Source organism: Camellia sinensis, chromosome 10 (assembly GCF_055761805.1).
Source record: "Camellia sinensis isolate YWXY chromosome 10, ASM5576180v1, whole genome shotgun sequence".
Taxonomy (NCBI): Eukaryota; Viridiplantae; Streptophyta; class Magnoliopsida; order Ericales; family Theaceae; genus Camellia; species Camellia sinensis.
Window position 1 is genome coordinate 26030303 of NC_138970.1, and position 19460 is coordinate 26049762.

Here is a 19460-nt window from a genome sequence, read left to right on the forward strand (position 1 = left end):
GAGCCGAGACAATCTTGGTGATGACGGACACGTGGCATTTGTCACAAGTCATGGGTTTCCTAAATTTCCTAAAAACATTTAGGTGGTGACTCTGTATCTGGCAAAGTAGTCTATTTTTGGCATTTTGATTCAAAATCGATTTTTCAAAAGATTTGTCAAATTTGGACTATTTGGTGTTTATCTGTTTCATATTGCACTTGTGAGATCAGATTTAGAATCACGTAAGTTCGAACTGTAGGGCTTATTGTCTTCTGAAAGGAGCATGAAAAGTCGAGCTACAGTGGGGGAATGACGAGTTGACACTTGTTGGACAAATGGCCGAACCTAGCGAGCCACACATTGATGGTTGATGCACGTTCACTGCCTATAAATAGGTAACTTACTGATTGAGCTTCAATATAAACAAAGGAAAAGTATATAAATTAATAACTAAGAGGCAAGCCGGGAGTTGATCGGAGGAAGGTAAAGGTTAAGGGCGATTATTAAGGTGAGTTATATTATACCTTGAGTTACCATAATATATTTTCTATATGTCTTGAGTCACCATAATAAATTTCACGAATGTTTTGAGTTACCACAATTTATTTTATATAATTTCTGTTTTGTAGTTATATTAATGTTTCAATTATGTGGATTATTTTCTAAACTCTCTTTGCTTAAATTGAAACCCATGGACATGTTTGTTAAATTTTAGAAATTATTTGACAATGATCTTGTAAGCAATTATTTTCTGTAAGTACCACCACGGGAATCTCATGCCTTTGTGGACTTAAATAACCATTGGCCCCTGTTTGGCCACTTTGTGGTCCTCTGTTTGTCATGGATCTATTGACCTTTATTCTGATTGTCACTCCAGTGATTCCTATTCTGTTTTGTTCTGTACTGTGGGTATGATTATTTGCTTATATGATTTCCGCATTCTACTTCTGTCAATTAAAATTAGTTATGTATTTCAGTTTCCAAAAGCCTAATAATTATCCATGGTTTTTTTTTTGGACCCTTATGCTCACTGTATAATGTTTATTACTCTGCCATGTGCTTATAGTTGTTATCCCCTTTCAGGTGATGAGATTTAGCGGGATCGGGATTCGAAATGAACCGCAGTGTTTATTTTTTATTTTTTATCTGTAATTATGATCGGACTCTTGTAATAAAATGAAACCCAGATGACTATTTTCTTTTTACTAAACTTTTTGGTACCCATTTATTTTATTTTAATTTGTTTAATTTATCCATTTGCGCTACTACTACTACTACTCCAAAATTTTAAAATTATTTTATTTTTATTATCTTGTTGCGACGCCGAAACCTTGGGTATTGGGTTTGGGTCATGACAAAAGTGGTATCAAAGCAATGGTTTTTGGGCCCAAAAAAACAAAACCTTAGTTTGTCTAACATGATTAAACCATTTTATAAATATGGTCTAAGCTAAGTTTTCCTGTGTTGTAAGAACTGGAGAATCTAATGGAGTTACTCTAGTTCGAGCCCCCAGGAGCTCATCTTACCCCGAACCTATTAGAAGGCTTGGGTGATTCGGAAAGTCTTGTCAGGGAAGCCCACCCAATACTTGACCAGCTCATGGGGAGACCTGTATATTTGCAGGCCAACCCCGATGAGGATTTCTTATTTTGGAAACTTAGCCAAGGCAGCACTCGTGAGAGGTACATATGACCGGCCCATATTGTTGGTCTTGCTTCGGACATGGGACAAACGCATTTTCTAGTCGCACTTCTACCCTTGGGCTTCGCGGAGAGGAGGGGACACGCATACCCTAGCAGCCATATTCATACTACGACACCTCCTCCACAACATATCATCCATACCCCTAGTTGTGGACTTCACTGACAGTGCATCATACTTGGAGATACTAGTACGGATTACCGGATAGGAATTTTGGGGTTACGATTACGGTTTTCCTATCTACATAGTCTAGGTGGTATGGAGTTGCTTTGGAATAGAGCACAGTGGATGGGAGTTTGAGTCCCTCATGCAGGGGGAGTTTGTAGGGTTATTTCAAGGCCCAGTTTTCTGGAGCCAATTCTCATGGTGGCCTAACGGTCCCTTCTAGACGTCTAACCAGGAGATCTTTTTTTATGACCTGACCATGATTAGTCTAATCCTTCTGTTTTTGTATTAGTAAGATTAGACACTAACTCTTGACTGTATTCTAAGTACGTTTTACTAATATCTTTTCTTTTGCATAAGTGAAAATTATATATGTACTGCTATCAAGGTTTTGAAAAGCGGTTGCGGTTGCGGTTGCTGTAAAGGTTGCGGTGACGCAGTAGCAGTTGCGTGGTGTAAAGGCCGTAACATAACGGTTGCGATAACTGGAACCGTGATTTTTTTTTTATTTGCGCACAATTTGAAAAAAGCTTACTGATACACATTTTTTTTTCAGAAGCATGTTTATTGGGGTTTAAAATAAATTTTGATCAACTTTTGTTAATTTTTAAGTATGATTCAATATATTTCATATTTTTAAATCACTATAAAAGGAGCTTTTTACATTTTATTTCAATAGTCAATGATTTTAAGAATAATTGATTTTAAATGTCTATAAATTATTTTTAACCAATACCTGAACTACTGAATAATAAATATTCACAATTATTAAATGAAAGGATTATAAAATAAAAATTGTGCCATAAATTAAAAAAAAATTATGAAGAAAAAAAATTCATATAAGATTTTTTCTTTGGGCTTGGATCACTTGAGTATTTTTTTTTTTTTTTGAAAAATGAAGCTATCCAGAATATTGTAAAAGGATGTGACAGTGTCTAACGGACCGTTACGGCTGTTACGATATCGCTACGGCCATTACGTAACACCAAAACAACCGTTATATATGTGAATTTTCGTCACACCGCTATAGCAGCTGTAACAGGTGGCAATAACCACCACCACCGCTACATAACGACGTTACGTAACGATTACGGCCACTTTTTAAAACCTTGACTGCTATAGTATCTTGTGAATCATAGATATGATATTATGATAATTAAATGATTCAAAAAAAAAAAAAAAAAAAAAAGTCCACTAACTGCTTTCACCTTGTAGTAATGACTAATGATGGAAATGGAACTAGATCGTTGGTTAGCAGTACTGATCCAATGGAGCAAATCATGGAAAGAGCAGTTATCAGTTTTTTGCGAACCCTACAAACCCACATAAATAACGGAATGCCTGAACGACGGGAAAAGCCAATTACAATAAAACAGTTCCAAGACTTGAAACCTACCACATTTACCGGCAGTACAAATCCACTAGTAGCAGAAGCTTGGGTCAGAGATATGGAGAAGATTTTTTGCACACTACCTTACACAAAAAGACATAAGGTAACCTTCGCCACATTCACCTTCAAAGACGATGCACAGGAATGGTGGCGTCTTTTCCTGGAGAAAGAAGATATTGTGACTTGGGCAAAGTTCTTGGAGGTATTCGATGGAAAATACTTTTCAGATTCGCTGTGGGAACAAAAGGAGTCGGAATTCATACATCTAAGGCAAGGAACCATGACGATGGTCGAATACATGAGCAAGTTCACGCAACTAGCTCGATTTGGGACATATCCCCACCAAAGCTCGAAAAGCCAGGAAATTCGAAACAGGATTGGATACTGAGATCAAGGACAGGCTGGAGGTTTTGAAACTACCAACCTATGTGGAGGTGGTGGATCAAGTATACATTGTGGAAAAAGGGATTAAATCCTTGCGCTCTAGGGAACCAAGCCAAATGAAGTGATTTTGGGAAAGAGATAACAGAAGACCCGGTGTTGCGCCTCCCAAGAGAGTAAATACGGGCACAACCAATTCAACCAGTTCAAGCAATCAATGTCCTACCAATCCCAGAGGTGGCACCATTCCAACTTGCTCTACTTGTGGAAAGACTCATTGGGGACAATGTCGTCGAGACATGGGAGCATGCTTTAGATGCAGCCAAGTTGGCCACTTACTGAGAGATTGTCCAAAGCTTGCCAATCCTACAACCGACCCCTCTGAACCAGTTTGAAAACCCGCGGTACCTGGAGGAGTGAGGAAGGACCAAAAATGCCGAGGAAAAGCTTTTGCCCTAGTGCCTGGAAACCCAGAAGTTACCGAAAATGTTGTGTCAGGTACACCTTCTGTTTGTGGTCACTTAGCTCATGTTCTCTTTGACTCTGGTTCAGCTCATTCTTTGTTACACCACACTTTGCTACCAAGTTGGCATCAACACCCGAACCCTTAAGATATATACTATTTGTGTCTTTTCCTTCTAGTAACTTCGCCCTTAGTACTGATGTGTACAAATCTTGTATTGTATCCTTAAAAGGGAAAACCTTACATGTAGACTTGATTCCCCTCTGCATTAGTACCTTTGATGTGATCTTAAGAATGGATTGGTTAGCTGTCAACCATGCCTCTATTGATTGTGAAGCCAAAAAGGTCTTTTTCCGGTCACCAAACCAACTCGAGCTTCTCTTGGATGGAACTGGAGTCTCTCCCTCTCCATCTGTTATATCCTTCATGACAGTCCAACGACTTCTAAGAAAGGGTTGTTGTAGTTATATCTATTATGTGATCGATACTTAACAAGAGGCCCCCACACTTGATGCAATCCCTGTGGTTTGAGATATCTCGGATGTATTTCCTGAAAACCTATCTGGTACCCCGGTTGATCGAGAAATCGAATTTACCGTTGAAACCCAACCTGGTAGCCAACCAATCACAAAGGTCCCTTACAGCATGTCCATGACAGAATTAAAGGAGCTGAAGACTCAACTCTAGGAACTACTGGACAAGGGTTTCATTCGGCCTAGTACCTCACCCTGGGGAGCTCCAGTACTATTCATTAAGAAAAAGGATGGCACAATGAGGCTATGCATCGATTACCGGGAATTGAACAAAGTCACCATAAAAAATCAGCACCCTCTGCCAAGAATCAATGACTTGTTCGATCAACTGCAAGGTGCCCAAGTGTTCTTGAAAATTGACTTGCGTTCTGGCTACTATCAACTAAAGGTCAAAACGGAAAGCGTCGAAAAGACTGCATTCAGAACCCGTTACGGGCACTACGAATTTCTCGTCATGCCATTTGGTATCAAAAATGCTCCAGCAGCTTTCATGGACCTCATAAACAGAGTGTTCAAACCCTATCTAGATGAGTTTGTCATTGTCTTCATTGACAACATTTTTATATATTCCAAATCACCGAAAGACCATTAGCACCACTTACGAACGGTTTTACGAACACTACGTGATCACAAACTCTATGCTAAGTTGAAGAAATGAGAATTTTGGATCACCAGTGTACACTTTCTCAATCACGTCATTAACAATGACAACATCTCAATTGACCCCCAAAAGCTACAACAATCGTGGATTGGCCATGACCCGCTAACGTGTCCGAGATTCGAAGTTTCTGGGGTCTAGCCGGCTTTTACCAGCGCTTCATGCAAGATTTCTCGAAGATAGCATCACCCTTGACCTTGCTAACTCAGAAGAACACACCCTTTGAATGGACGGACAAGCAGGACTATTTCTTCCAAGAATTGAAAAATAGACTTGTGACAGCTCATGTACTAGCACTCCCCGCAGAAACAAAAGGGTTCATAATTTATAGTAATGCCTCATAAAATGGTTTGGGTTGCGTTCTTATGAAAAATGGGAAGGTCATTGCATATGCCTCACGTTAACTAAAGACCCACGAGAAGAACTACCCGACCCATAATTTGGAATTAGCCGCAGTAATCTTTTTCCTCAAAATCTGGTGTCATTATCTCTACGAAGTAACTTGTGAAATTTACACAGATCACAAGAGTCTCAAATATCTATTTACACAAAAGGAACTGAATATGAGGCAACGACGATGGCTAGAATTTATGAAGGACTATGATGTAGAGATCCATCACCATCCAAGCAAAGCTAACGTGGTAGCAGACGTGTTGAGTAGAAAGATTACCAAAAGTTTGACATGTATCCTCGTTCTCGCAAGATCAATGGATTGCTTACCAACATAATCATGGAACCCGTGTTGATTAACGAAATTAGAGCACACCAATGCGAAGACAAACTTTTGAAGAAAAAGTACGAGTAAAGATGCACGTCCGATCCTAACTTTACGATAAGCAATGGGATGCTAAAATTTTGGAATCGAATCTGCATACCCGACCTTCTAGAACTCAAGAAGAAGATATTGGTAGAAGCTCATAGCTCGAGGTTTGTGATCCACCCTGGCAATACGAAGATGTATCATGATCTAAAGGAACGCTTCTGGTGGACAGGAATGAAGAAAGACATAGCAAGCCACGTCTCCAAATGCCTGCATTGTCAACGGGTTAAAGCAGAACATCAGAGACCTGTAGGAATGTTGCAACCACTCTTTATTCCTGAATGGAATTGAGAGCACATTACTATGGACTTCGTGGTCGGCCTACCGCAATCAGTCTCAAGGAATGATGCTATATGGGTTATCGTAGATCGATTGACGAAGTTGGCGCATTTTCTACCAATCAAAATCACGTACTTCCTTACTAAGTCTACCACTCTATACATTAAGGAAATCATTCGGTTACACGGCACCCCAATTTCAATCGTATCTAATAGAGACCCCCGTTTGGTGTCTCACTTCTGGAACAAATTGCAAGAAGCATTGGGAACCACTCTAAAGTTTAGCATGGCTTATCACCCACAAACTGATGGGCAATCTGAAAGAACAATCCAGACTTTGGAAGATATGTTACGTGTGCGTGTGCTAGACCTCAAAGGTAGTTGGGATGATCATCTACCTTTGGTGGAGTTCGCCTATAATAATAGCTACCATACAAGCATTGGAATGGCACCATACGAGGCACTGTATGGAAGGAGATGTCGATCACCTCTGTGTTGGACAAAAGTCAGAGACAGGAAACTGTTAGGCCCGGAAATCATGCAAATTACAAGTGATAAGATTCAGCTTATCCAATAACGAATTTGCACTGCCCAGAGCTGCCAGAAAAGCTATGCAGATACACAGAGACGAGACTTAGAATTTCAAATAGGCGATCATGTGTTCCTAAAGATCTCACCAACAAGAGGGTTTATCCGATTTGGAAAACAAGGAAAGTTAAACCCACGTCATATCGGACCATTCGAGATACTAGAAAAGATTGGTCTTGTGGCATATCGCCTTGCGCTTCCACCCGAATTGTCTAATGTCCACAATGTGTTTCAGGTTTCGATGCTTTGACAGTATCTTCGAGATCCAGAGCATATTGTTGATTATGAGAGCCTGGAAGTTCAAGAAGACATCTCTTATGAAAAACATCCTGTGCAAATTCTCGATCATCGTGATCAGGTCCTTCGAAACAAGACTATACCTCTTGTGAAAGTCTTATAGAGAAACCATCGTGTCGAAGAAGCAACATGGGAAACTGAAAGCCAAATGCAAATCAAATACCCATACCTCATTGAAAACCAAGGTACGATAAGTTTGAGGACAAACTTCTATTTAAGATGAGAGAAATGTGACACCCCAATTGTTTAAGTAAGTTAATATAAAGAAATAATAACAAAAATAACAATAATAAATAATAAAACTAAAAATAAGAAATAAATAAATGAAAGAAAATAAAACATATATAATTAGAGTAAAATAAAATAAAAAAATGTTATAGTAGTATGTGATAAAGTGTAATTTAATTAGGGATTATATAAAAAACAAGATATATAAGAATTAGGTCAAATTAAAATTAAACCAAAGGTTAAGAAAAAAAAAACCACCAAAAAGGTATAGCTTTGGTGAATCACCAGATTAGACCACATAGCTTTGATAAATCATCAATTTAGGGGGTCACGTGGAGGAACGGCGAGTTGACACTTGTTGGACAAATGGCCGAACCTAGCGAGCCACACATTGATGGTTGATGCACCGTCATTGCCTATAAATAGGTAAGTGACTAATTGAGCTTCAACAAAAACAAAGAAAAAGTATATAAATCAATAGCTAAAAGGTAAGCCGGGAGTTGGTCGGAGGAAAGTAGAGGTTAAGGGCGATTATTAAGGTGGGTTATATTGTACCTTGAGTTACCGTAATATGTTTTCTATATGTCTTGAGTCACCATAATAAATTTTATGAACGTTTTGAGTTACCACAATTTATTTTATATAATTTATGTTTTGTAGTTATATTAATGTTTCAATTATGTGGATTATTTTCTGAACTCTATTTGCTTAAATTGCAATCCATGGACATGTTTGTTAAATTTTAGAAATTATCTGGCAATGATCTTGTAAACAATTATTTTGTATGTACCACCACGGGAGTCCCATGCCTTGGGGGACTTAAATAACCATTGGCCCCTATTTAGCCACTTTGTGGTCCTCTATTTGTCATGGATCCATTGACCCCTGTTCTGATTGTCACTCCAGTGACTCCTGTTCTGTTCTGTTTTATACCGTGGTTATGATTATTTGCTTATGTGATTTTCGCATTCTACTTCTGTTAATTAAAATTAGTTATGTATTTCAGTTACCAAAAGCCTAATAATTATTCATGGATTTTTTTTTGGACCCTCATGCTCACTGTATAATATTTCTCACTCTGTCATGTGCTTATAGCTATTATCCCCTTTCAAGTGATAAGATTTAGCGGGATCGGGATTGGAAATGAACTACAATGTTTTTTTTTTTTTTAATCTGTAATTATGATCAGACTCTTGTAATAAAATGAAGCCTAGATGACTATTTTCTTTTTACTAAACTTTTTGGCACCCATTTATTTTATTTTAATTTATTCGTTTGCGCTACTACTACTGCTGCTGCTGCTACAAAAATTTTGGAATTATTTTATTTTTATTATCTTGTTGCGATGCTGAACCCTTGAGCCTCAGGTTTGGGTCGTGACACCGATAATGGGTCGACAGAGGTGGTGGTAATAAAGGAGAACTAAGGTTAGGGTTTTTTAGGTTTTGGGTGTAAAGAGAGGGAGAATGAGGAAGGTTAGAGATGAGGGTAATAAAGGAATTGTATAAATTATAAAAATAAAAAAAATAATAAATTTTGGGGGTGTAAGGAGTTAGATTGGTAATACAAGTAGGATCACTCAAAAAAGAATACACGTTTTAGGATAAATTACATTTTCCTCCCTTTATATTTGTTTACTTTTTCACTTTGGCCCTTAAAATTTATTTTTTCTTACTTTGACCCTTTATGTTTCAAGTTTTTCCCACTTTACTCCTAATGTTAATTCTTGTTAAAAATTAGATAGAAAATTATACATTGGAAATCACGTGGCATAAAAATATTTTGTAATATATAACTCACACATCTGACATAAACTTAAACTATAATATAATAATATATTTTTTATGTTATGTGACAGTTATTGTAACATTTTTTGTCTAATTTTGAACATAAGTTAACTTACTACAACAAAAACACATTTTAGTGACACTACACTAGTGGCATATTTTTAGAAAATGTCACAAAAATAATATTTAGTGGCATGTTTTTGAAAAATGCCACAAAACGACAAACATAAAAGGCTCTAGTGATATTTCAATAAACAAGTGTCACAACACTACAACAAAAATACACTTTAATGACATTATACTAGTGGCATGTTTTTAAAAAATGTCACAAAAAGAATATTTGGTGGCACGTTTTAGAAAAATGTTACAGAGTCACAAACATACACGACTCTAGTAGCATTTCAATAAAGAAGTGTCACATCACTACAAAAAAAAAATGTGATTTAATAGCATCAATTTTATGGCATTTTATAAAAGAATAGACACAAGAAATTATTTTAATGACATTTATCAAAAGATGTCTCAAGAAGTGGAATGTAATTTTCAAAATTACAGGGAGCAATTCGTATTTTAATCAAATCTCAAGGAGTGTATTTATAATTTACCCCTTTTTTTTATGTCACTTTTTCATTAAGTGTGATTATATATATATATATATATATTTTTAATCACACATTTTAATTAAAATATAATTATATTTATTTTTTATGTTCCTTTTTAATTAAGTCCCATTATATTTTTTTTTAGGAAAATGACTGGTAGCTCGAAAAAAGTGGCCCGATTTTGGCTCGAATTGCAAAACGACGTCGTTTTGCGATTTTTTTTTTTTTTTCTTTCTCTTCCTTTTCTTTCTTTCTTTTCTTCTTCTTCTTCGTTGAACACAGGAGAAGAACAGAGGGGAAGAGGAGGAGAGAGGGAGAAAGAGAGAGGAGAGGAGAGAAGGGCCCCTCATGTGCCTCCGCCGCCACCAATCGTCGCAGTATCTCCGATCGTTGCAGCAGCTTCGATCGTCGCAGCAGCAGCTCCGATCGTCGCAGCCCCGTCGCAGCTCGTCGCAGCCCCGTGCAGCCCCGCCTCCTCCAGCCTGATTTTGGTGGCGCCCTCCCCTCTAGTTCTCCTTCTTCCTCCTCTTTCCTCATTCTTCTTCTTCTCTTCTTCTTCTTCTCCGAATTCGAGCCAAATTCGAGCCTCCGAATTTGAGCTACGAATCGGAGTCATTTTTTTTAAATCACAATATAACTCTTCCTTTTCAATTCTTTTTGCCTCTATTTTTGTTTGATTAGCCTTAATTCAATTTTCTTAGAGAGAAGAAAACGCAAGAAAAGAGGACACATAGAGAACCATCTAGGGTTTTTTCCCTTTTTTCTTTTTTGGTCTCTGCCTCTTTCTCCGTCCTCTATGGCTCCGACGATGGATTACATATCATTGACGAGAATCGCCTGGACTACTGATTCATGACACCCAAAGGCCAACGGACCACTATCATTGCGTCAAAGAGACCATTTTTCACATGAAACATCTTTACAAGCTTACCCCGTTTCTGTCTCATCAGACCATTGGATCCTACCATCACACCATTTCCATACAGGTAACGAAACTTCCATTTCACTCTCTATTTTCTGAAATGGGTTTCTATGAGTGAAATAGTTTCGAAATGATTTGATTTCAGTTATGAAATTGTGTGATTTCTTTGAAATGGGTTTTCGAGATAGTTTATGTTTCTATTTTCTGAATCTGAAATGGGTTTATCAAATGGTTTCCATCTTTGATTTCAGATATTAGTCATTAGCACTCTGGCAAATTGTAGTAGACATGAGAACTCTGTTTTTTGGACTTTGGTCCTCATGATTTGTGAATACTTGTAATCTTAGTGCTCTCATGCCTAATATTCTTCACTTAATGAATGTGAGACATGATCTTGCTTCTTCACAAAAAGCATTCCTAATGATTTCTATGAAATAGTTGTGAAATGGGTCTCTTTCTATGAAATGAGTTCTATGGGTTTCTCTTTAATGGGTTTCAAGGGCTTCTAATACATTAAAAGGAAAGAAAAAAGGGAAATCAAGCAAAAATGAGGCTGCTTCTGTTTCTAACTTTAACTATCAACTAAAGTTAATAGGGGTTTCTCTAATTAACTTTAGTTCATAAATTTTATTATCGAGTAATGGTTAATTTTTCCATTGTGATTCTGTGGATGGTTTCCATTCCAATGTGATTCATGGCTCATCATCTTATTAATAAATATGATTCATGTTCCTAATTTTCTTATAATTTTTTTATGATTCATGTTTCTTATGTTTATAATTTTCTTATGATTTTGTGAGTGAAAAGGTGATTATTTGATTCATGGTGTTGGAAGGAATACTTTTCTTTTGTTTAGGTAAGAAATGTTCTCCCTTAATTTCTTAAGCTTCTTCTTATATATTTCTTCTCTGTAGATTTTATTTATTTTAGGTGTATTATACAGTATTTGGGTGTATTTTTTTTTTATCTCTTTAAAATTGTGCAATGTTTTCTCTTATGTTGGTGTAAATAGGTGGTGCTTTTGGTGTTGGAAGGACTATTTTTGATTTAGGTAAGAAACATCTTCTATTCATTTATGATGCTTATTCTTATTTTTATTAGTTTACACATTTTAAATGTTAAGTAACTGTAAATCCTTCATTCACATTTGTTTCCTGTGGTTTTTAATATTACTATTGGAATTTTTGCTCTATCCCAAATTTTTGTTTATTTATATTAATAATTGTTTTAGTTTAGTTTGAATTTTGTGAGCAGTATGTTAATTGGTGGTGTTTGGTTGGGTAGTGTTGGAACTCAATATTTTTATGACAAAATTTATAGAGAACAAATCTTACTTGAAAGTAATTAATGGATTGTCATTTTTCACAATTATATTTGATTTATATTGTTGAGTTTAGGGGATCCTGATATTGATAATGGGTATGGTTTTGATTGTTGTTAATTGGCGCCTTTGGTTATTATTGGTTTTTTAAGCTATTGTTTGATATAATCTAAAGATTTATAGTTGTTACTTTTATATAATTTGTTATAATGTGGTGAACCAATTAAGTGAGTAAATCATGTGGCTTACTTATCTAATTGAGAAATGCATATCACTTTCAATTGTGATCATCTTCACTTTGACACTTTGTACTAGTTTATTTTTTAAATATTATTTATTAATTGTAAATATATAATTACTTAAGTAGTTAAATCTTGATATACAGGTGGGGGATATAGTTGTTTTAAAAAGTATCATTAGGTTAACAAAAACAGTTGCAATTGGAGTACTTAAAAGTACAGACCCATCTAGAGAAGTAAAAGGGGAAGAACTAGGATATGACTAATATGGAAGATACATGTTCAAGTGTCAGTCAAACCTAATGAAAGCTTGATCCGATCGTATGGACTTGTCAAAACAATTAGACAAGCTATTAGAGCTCGTGTTGCTTGGCTTGCTCCATTTGTGGTATATTTCTTTCTTAAATACTAATTTCATTAACAAATTTATATTAACTTAATATAATTTCAATTACCTTTATATGTTTATCTTTTGGATGCAGATTTCGCAAGTTATGGATGCCAGCCGAGAATATTTATACTAGTGAGGTTAAGATTTTGGGAACTGAATTTGTTTTGATAATGTTTCTCCGGAAGATGGATATCACTATAGCTTTTTAGAATTTATAGTTGTAATAATTTTCTTTTAATTTTTTTTTTTTTTGCTTTAACTCTTTTAGTGTGGTAGAATATTTTATAATTTTTATTGCAATATAAATAAATTTATATTTTTAGATAAAAAAAGTATTGTGGTTTGAATTTTTTTTGTTTTGATATGATGATCCTATGGTGATAATGTTTGTTTATTATTATGAAAATATTACAAGATGAATGGATGTCAAATTAATATATGATGTGGCAATTAATATTCAATTGTTTATAAAATTGATTAAATTTTTACAGGTATTTACACATGCTTAGTTGTGGCTTTTAAAAGTGTCAATGAAAAGAACATATAAGTGGCATTTTATAGTAGTGGTAGTAGCTTTATAAAGTGTCACTAGAATAAGCTCCAATGGCACTTGTATCTATTTAATGGCACAAATGAATTGAATTTAGTGACATTTATGAAGTTGTTAAAAATATCAATTGTGCATAATAAGCGCCATTAAAAATTCATATAGTGATATTTTTTAGATTGTAAATCTTCTTTAATGGCACTTGATAGCATCACGAATAGTATCTACCATGACATTAAAGTGTCACTAAAAGTCTTTAACCCTGATGGTATAATGGCACTTACAAGTGTCATTGAAGTGTCACTAAATCTTTTTTTAATGGCGCTTAATAGTGTCACAAATAGTGTTTATCATGACATCAAAGTGTCATTGAAAGCTTTTAGCCATGATGGTGTAGTGGCACTTGCAAGTATCTACCGTGACACTAATATCTACCGTGGCACGGGTATAAATGGCACTTGTTCAAAACGCCACAAAACTAAAAAATGTCATTGAAAGAGTAGTTCAGTGACACTTTCAAGTGTCACTAAACTAAGACAATGTTTTAGTGACTTTAGGTGTAAAGTAGAAAAAGATTGAAACATAAAGGGTCAAAGTGAGGAAAAACAAACTTTAAGAGCTAAAGTAAAAATATAACTAATTAAATATAAAATGGGCAAAGTGTAATTTATCCATATTTTTATTATTTATTTATTATTATATTATTTTAAATCAATCATGTTTGTATTGATATAATAAAATAAAGGGATTTTTATTGATAAGTTCAATTTAGAAGTGTTTTAACCCAAGAAGTCCATGAAGAAATTTTTTAACACATTTAGTCCCATGTATGTATAGTTTTATTCCATAAAGTCCATTTTCTTAATTTACACTATTTTCTTGGACACTTATGCCCTTATATTTAATTTTGATACCCTTATAAATATTTTTTGAACGATTAGCAATTTAATGATGTGAACATTCATATTTTAAAATTCACATTGGTAGGAATGTAAAATTGGCCCGTGGACGGCCCGAAACTCGGCCGCAAGCCGGGGCGGGCCCGGCCCGTTGACAATGTGAATATTCACATTGACATATTAACATTCACATTAATAGATGTGTAAAATTGACCCCCGTCCCGTGGCGGTGCGAAACCCGCCCGCGACCCATGGCCGGCCCGGGGCGGTCCCGGTCCGGCCCGTCGACAATGTGAATATTCACATTGACATGTTAACATTCACATTGGTAAGAGCATAAAATTGGGCCGCGGCCCATGGGCGGCCAAAAATCCGCCCGCAGCCCGGGGCGGGCCCGACCCGTTGACAATGTGAATATTCACATTGACATGTTAATATTCACATTGATAGAAATATAAAATTAGCCCACGCCTCGTGGCTGCCCAAAACCCCGGCCCGGTCTGTTGACCATGTGAATATTCACATTGACATGTTAACATTCACATTGATAAGAGTATAAAATTGGGTCGCGGCCCATGGGCGGCCAAAAGCCCGCCCGCGGCCCAGGGCTGGCCCGGCCCGGCCCGTTGATAATGTGAATATTCACATTGACATGTTAACATTCACATTGATAGGAGTGTAAAATTAGCCCGCACCTCATGGCTGCCCGAAACCCGCCCACAGGCCGTGGGCGGGCCCGGCCCTGCCTGTTGACAATGTGAATGTTCACATTGACATGTTAACATTCACATTGACATGTTAACATTCACATTGATAAGAGTATAAAACTGGACAGCAGTCTAGGGCGGGCCGACCCGATCCGGCCCGGCCCGTTGACAATGTGAATATTCACATTGACATGTTAACATTCACATTAATAGGAGTGTAAAATTGGCCCCTGTCCCGTGGTACCGCGAAACCCGTCCGCGGCCCATGGGCGGCCCGGGGCGGGCCCGGTCCGGCCCGTTGACAATGTGAATATTCACATTGACATGTTAACATTCACATTGATAAGAGTATAAAATTGGCCCGCGGCCCATGGACGGCCAAAAGCCCGCCCGCTGCCCAGAGCGGGCCCGGCCCGACCCGGCCTGTTGACAATGTGAATATTCACATTGACATGTTAACATTCACATTGATAAGAGTGTAAAATTGGCCCGCAGCTCGTGGGCGGCCCGAAGCTCGACCGCAGCCCGAGGCGGGCTTAGCCCGACTCGTGACAATGTGAATATTCATATTGACATGTTAACATGCACATTGATAGGAGTGTAAAATTAGCCCGCGCCCCGCGGCTGCCCAAAACCCGCCCACGGCCCGTGGGTGGCCCGGGGCGGGCCCGGTTCGGCCTGTTGACAATGTGAATATTCACATTGACATGTTAACATTCACATTGATAAGTGTGTACAATTGTCCCGTGACTCGTGTGCAGCCCGAAGCCTGACCTCAGGCCGGGGCGGGTCAATTTTACACTCCTATCAATGTGAATGGTAACATGTCAATGTGAATATTCACATTGTCAACAGGCCGGGCCGGGCCCGCCTCGGGCGGCCCACGGGCCGTGGGTGTATTTCGGGCAGCCACGGGGCACGGGCTAATGTTACACTCTTATCAATGTGAATATTAATATGTCAATGTGAATATTCACGTTGTCAACGGGTCGGGCCCGTCCCAGCCCGGGGCCGGGCTTCGGGCTGCTCACGGTTCACGGGCCAATTTTACACTCTTATCAATGTTAATGTTAATATGTCAATGTGAATATTCACATTATCAACAAGCCGGGCCGGGCCCGCCCTGGGCAGCGGGCGAGTTTCGGGCAGCCCACGGGCCACGGGCCAATTTTACACTCCTATCAATGTGAATGTTAATATGTCAATGTGAATATTCACATTGTCAACAGGCCGGACCGAGCTCGCCCCGCGCCGCCCACGAGACGCGAGTCAATTTTACACTCTTATCAATGTGAATGTTAACATGTCAATGTGAATATTCACATTGTCAACAGGCCGGGTCGGGCCCACCCCGGGCCGCCCACGGGCCGTGGGCTAGTTTCGAGCAGCCACGGGGCGCGGGCTAATTTTATACTCTTATCAATGTGAATGTTAACATGTCAATGTGAATATTTACATTATCAACGGGTCAGGCCGGGCCCGCCCAGGGCAGTCCACGAGTCGCGGGCAGGTTTCTGGCCGGCCACAGGCCGCGGGCTAATTTTACGCTCCTATCAATGTGAATGTTAACATATCAATGTGAATATTCACATTGTCAACGGGCCAGGCTGGGCCGGGCCCGCCCCGACCCGGGCCCGGGCTTCGGGCTGCCCACGGGTCATGGGCCAATTTTACACTCTTGTCAATGTTATTGTTAATGTTAATATGTCAATGTGAATATTCACATTGTGAACGGGCTGGTCTGGGCCCGCCCTGGGCGGCGAGTGTGAGAACTCGAATATAAAAATTAAGTAAATAATTAAATAATAATATTACAATCTCAAATATTTTTGTGGTGAATTCTAAGGTGCAAATTAAATATTATTGGAGGATGTTTTAATTAATTTTAAACTTAAAATAAATTTGTGGTGAAAGCATTTAATTTAGAGGCAAGATTTATTATAAAAAATATATATATAGAGAGAGAGAGAGGAGGGTGTGACTTGAACTCTAGACCACAAGGTTAATATATAAGACTCCTACCATTTGAGTTACATATAACTTATACATATATTTTGTATATTTATTTATTTATTTGACCTATGTGTGCCCACTACTAGTATAAAATAAAATAAACACAAACCCTACTCTATTATTTGTTCACCACATAGGGCAACAACACAGCAGCCACGGGAGAAGGTTTGAGAGAAGGAAAAAAAAAAGAAGAAGATGTTGCAATCAAAGAACTTTTGGGTGTGTTGTGTTGTGTGTGATCATCAAAGGTTAGCCCTCTTAGGTTTTCTTCTCTTCTTTCTTTGTTCTATCCTTATTCTATAATTATTTTATTCATTCATGGAGAGGTTGTAGGTTTATGTATTGTGTATATAGATATCCTATTAAGAAACTTGAGGAGCTAAATTTATGTGTAAAGATTGGGTGTAATTTTTAGTCAAAAAAAATTCTGCACAGAATTGCAAACTTTAAAAATCAAGAAACCATATCAAACGGATGAATTTTAATCTGAAATTTTTACAGTAGATCAATTACACATTGAATTGCATATCTGAATTTTTCCATAATTTTTGGGAGTCGAAATCCATATAAATTGAGGTATTCAAATCTGTCCAGGAAACCAGTCCAAAATAGTAAATTCGGGAGTGTTGTTCTCTTTGGGTATAAATCCAAAAATTATCAAATTAGTGTCATTAGAACCGGTTACGAGTCTAGTTTCGTACATTTTTGGCCTTGCATTGATTGCTCGTGTATATTAAGAGAACCGTCAATTTCTTTAAAGTGCTGCAGAAAACAACCTGTTTGGATATAATAAATTGTAGAAAATTATTTTGATAAGCAAATCAAGTGAAACCAATTGGGTTTGAAACTTAGGATATAGTAGATCATATCTGGAGGTTATTGGAATTTTTCGAATAGCGTGGAGTGGGTTTTGTAATTTTCAAAGTTAGCGAATAGATTGGAAAAACTTGTTTAAAACACTGTTTCATCTTAAAGTTAAGTTTCGATCGGAATCTATGTCTTGGGTGATTTTAGACCTTGAAGAATATGAACTTAGGTAATATTTAAGAGTAACGGTGAGTAGGGTTGAGCCGTGTTAGTGCGCTTTAGTTGAGGTTACTTAGTTCCTATTTTTTAGTATTTTTAAATTAGTTGTGACGTGTAGTTTTTTTATACTTGGTTCAGGGCACTAGTTGGACTTTTACACTCTATTCGAGGGTTATATTATTTCTTTTTCAGGTGAGTAGTTTCATGCTACATATTTTTATAAATGTTCCCCTACCCTGAACTGTTGGAAAAATTAAATTGTTGTTTCATGATTAAACTGTTTTGATAAATTATTATATTACCAATAGAATCAAATTATTTCTGAAACATGTGTGAACTTGGCATACTGTAAACTATTTGTTTTGGTCTCATGTTTATAATGATGAACTACCATGTTTTGCGAAACTGATGTGTATTGATTATTGGGACCATGTGTGTATTTAGTCCAGGGAAATTATTCCACTTTGTGTGGTGACTCTGGCCACTAGGGAACAGATCCGGGTTGGGCCGTGATGACTCTAGTGCTCAACGATTGTAAGGAACAGACCTTTAAAAATAACTAGGTGACCTTCAATCGGATCGTCGTTGAGAAAAGGCCCAGGTGCCACCCTGAGGATGACTCTTAGTTCGGTATTGGATCCAACGGGGCTTATAGCCTGAGAAATGTGTGGCAGATTATTTGTTTTTATTGGTACCCAGAAAATTATTGGTGTTCATGTTATAATCTGTTTTAAGTGGAAAATGTCGTTTATCATGTTCTTGCGAGACATGAGTATTTTAAGTGTTGAATTGTGGAACGTTCTTTTTGAAACAGATTGTATTTACCAAACTGTATGCCAATCTAGTTTCTGTGATATATATCTTATTTTGGAATTGAACCCTGTTTTCAAAACTGTATTTACTATCCATGTTGCTACTCACTGAGCTATCAGCTGACTTAGTTTTTATCACTTCCAGGTGTTAGAAGGACTTAGAGTGGACTCATGGCATAGCGGGGACTCAATTGCATGGACCTCTAGGGCATTCCTTTAGTTTAGAGTGTTATGTCAAGTTTGTGCATATTTATATTTATTCTTATCGAAGTTCATTTAGGATTATTTTTTATATGTGGGTTGTTTATATCCCATAAGTTTGGATGGTTTTTTTATTACGGTTGATTTTGCCGTTTATAATTGTGACATGTCTGGATTGAGTTTTGGTTATTTATTATTGGACTATTGTTCAGTTGTTCAATGTAATTGGATTCGTGTTTAGGCTTACGTGTGCCTTGGGCTAAGTCCCTGTGGGCCACGGCCGGTCATGCCCGGATTTTGGGTGTGACAGCGGGCTGGTTTCGGGCCGCCCACGGGCCGCTGGCCAATTTTACACTCCTATCAATGTGAATGTTAACTTGTCAATGTGAATATTCATATTATCAACAGGTTGAGCCGGGCCTATTTTTTTGGCCTGTGGGCCGGGCCGGCCCGACTCGAATTTTTCCGGGCACCCACGAGGATCGACATGGGCCGGGCCCCTACACATTGAC

General features: G+C 37.6%; 1 long non-coding RNA gene across 1 annotated transcript; it reads left to right on the forward strand.

The window, feature by feature from the left end:
- The first annotated feature begins 16719 nt into the window (after positions 1-16719).
- LOC145801585 (uncharacterized) lies at positions 16720-19231 on the forward strand. The gene is made up of 3 exons (XR_014343201.1): positions 16720-17157; positions 18074-18127; positions 18893-19231. It is a non-coding gene; the product is annotated as an uncharacterized LOC145801585 (long non-coding RNA).
- The last annotated feature ends 229 nt before the right edge of the window (positions 19232-19460 follow it).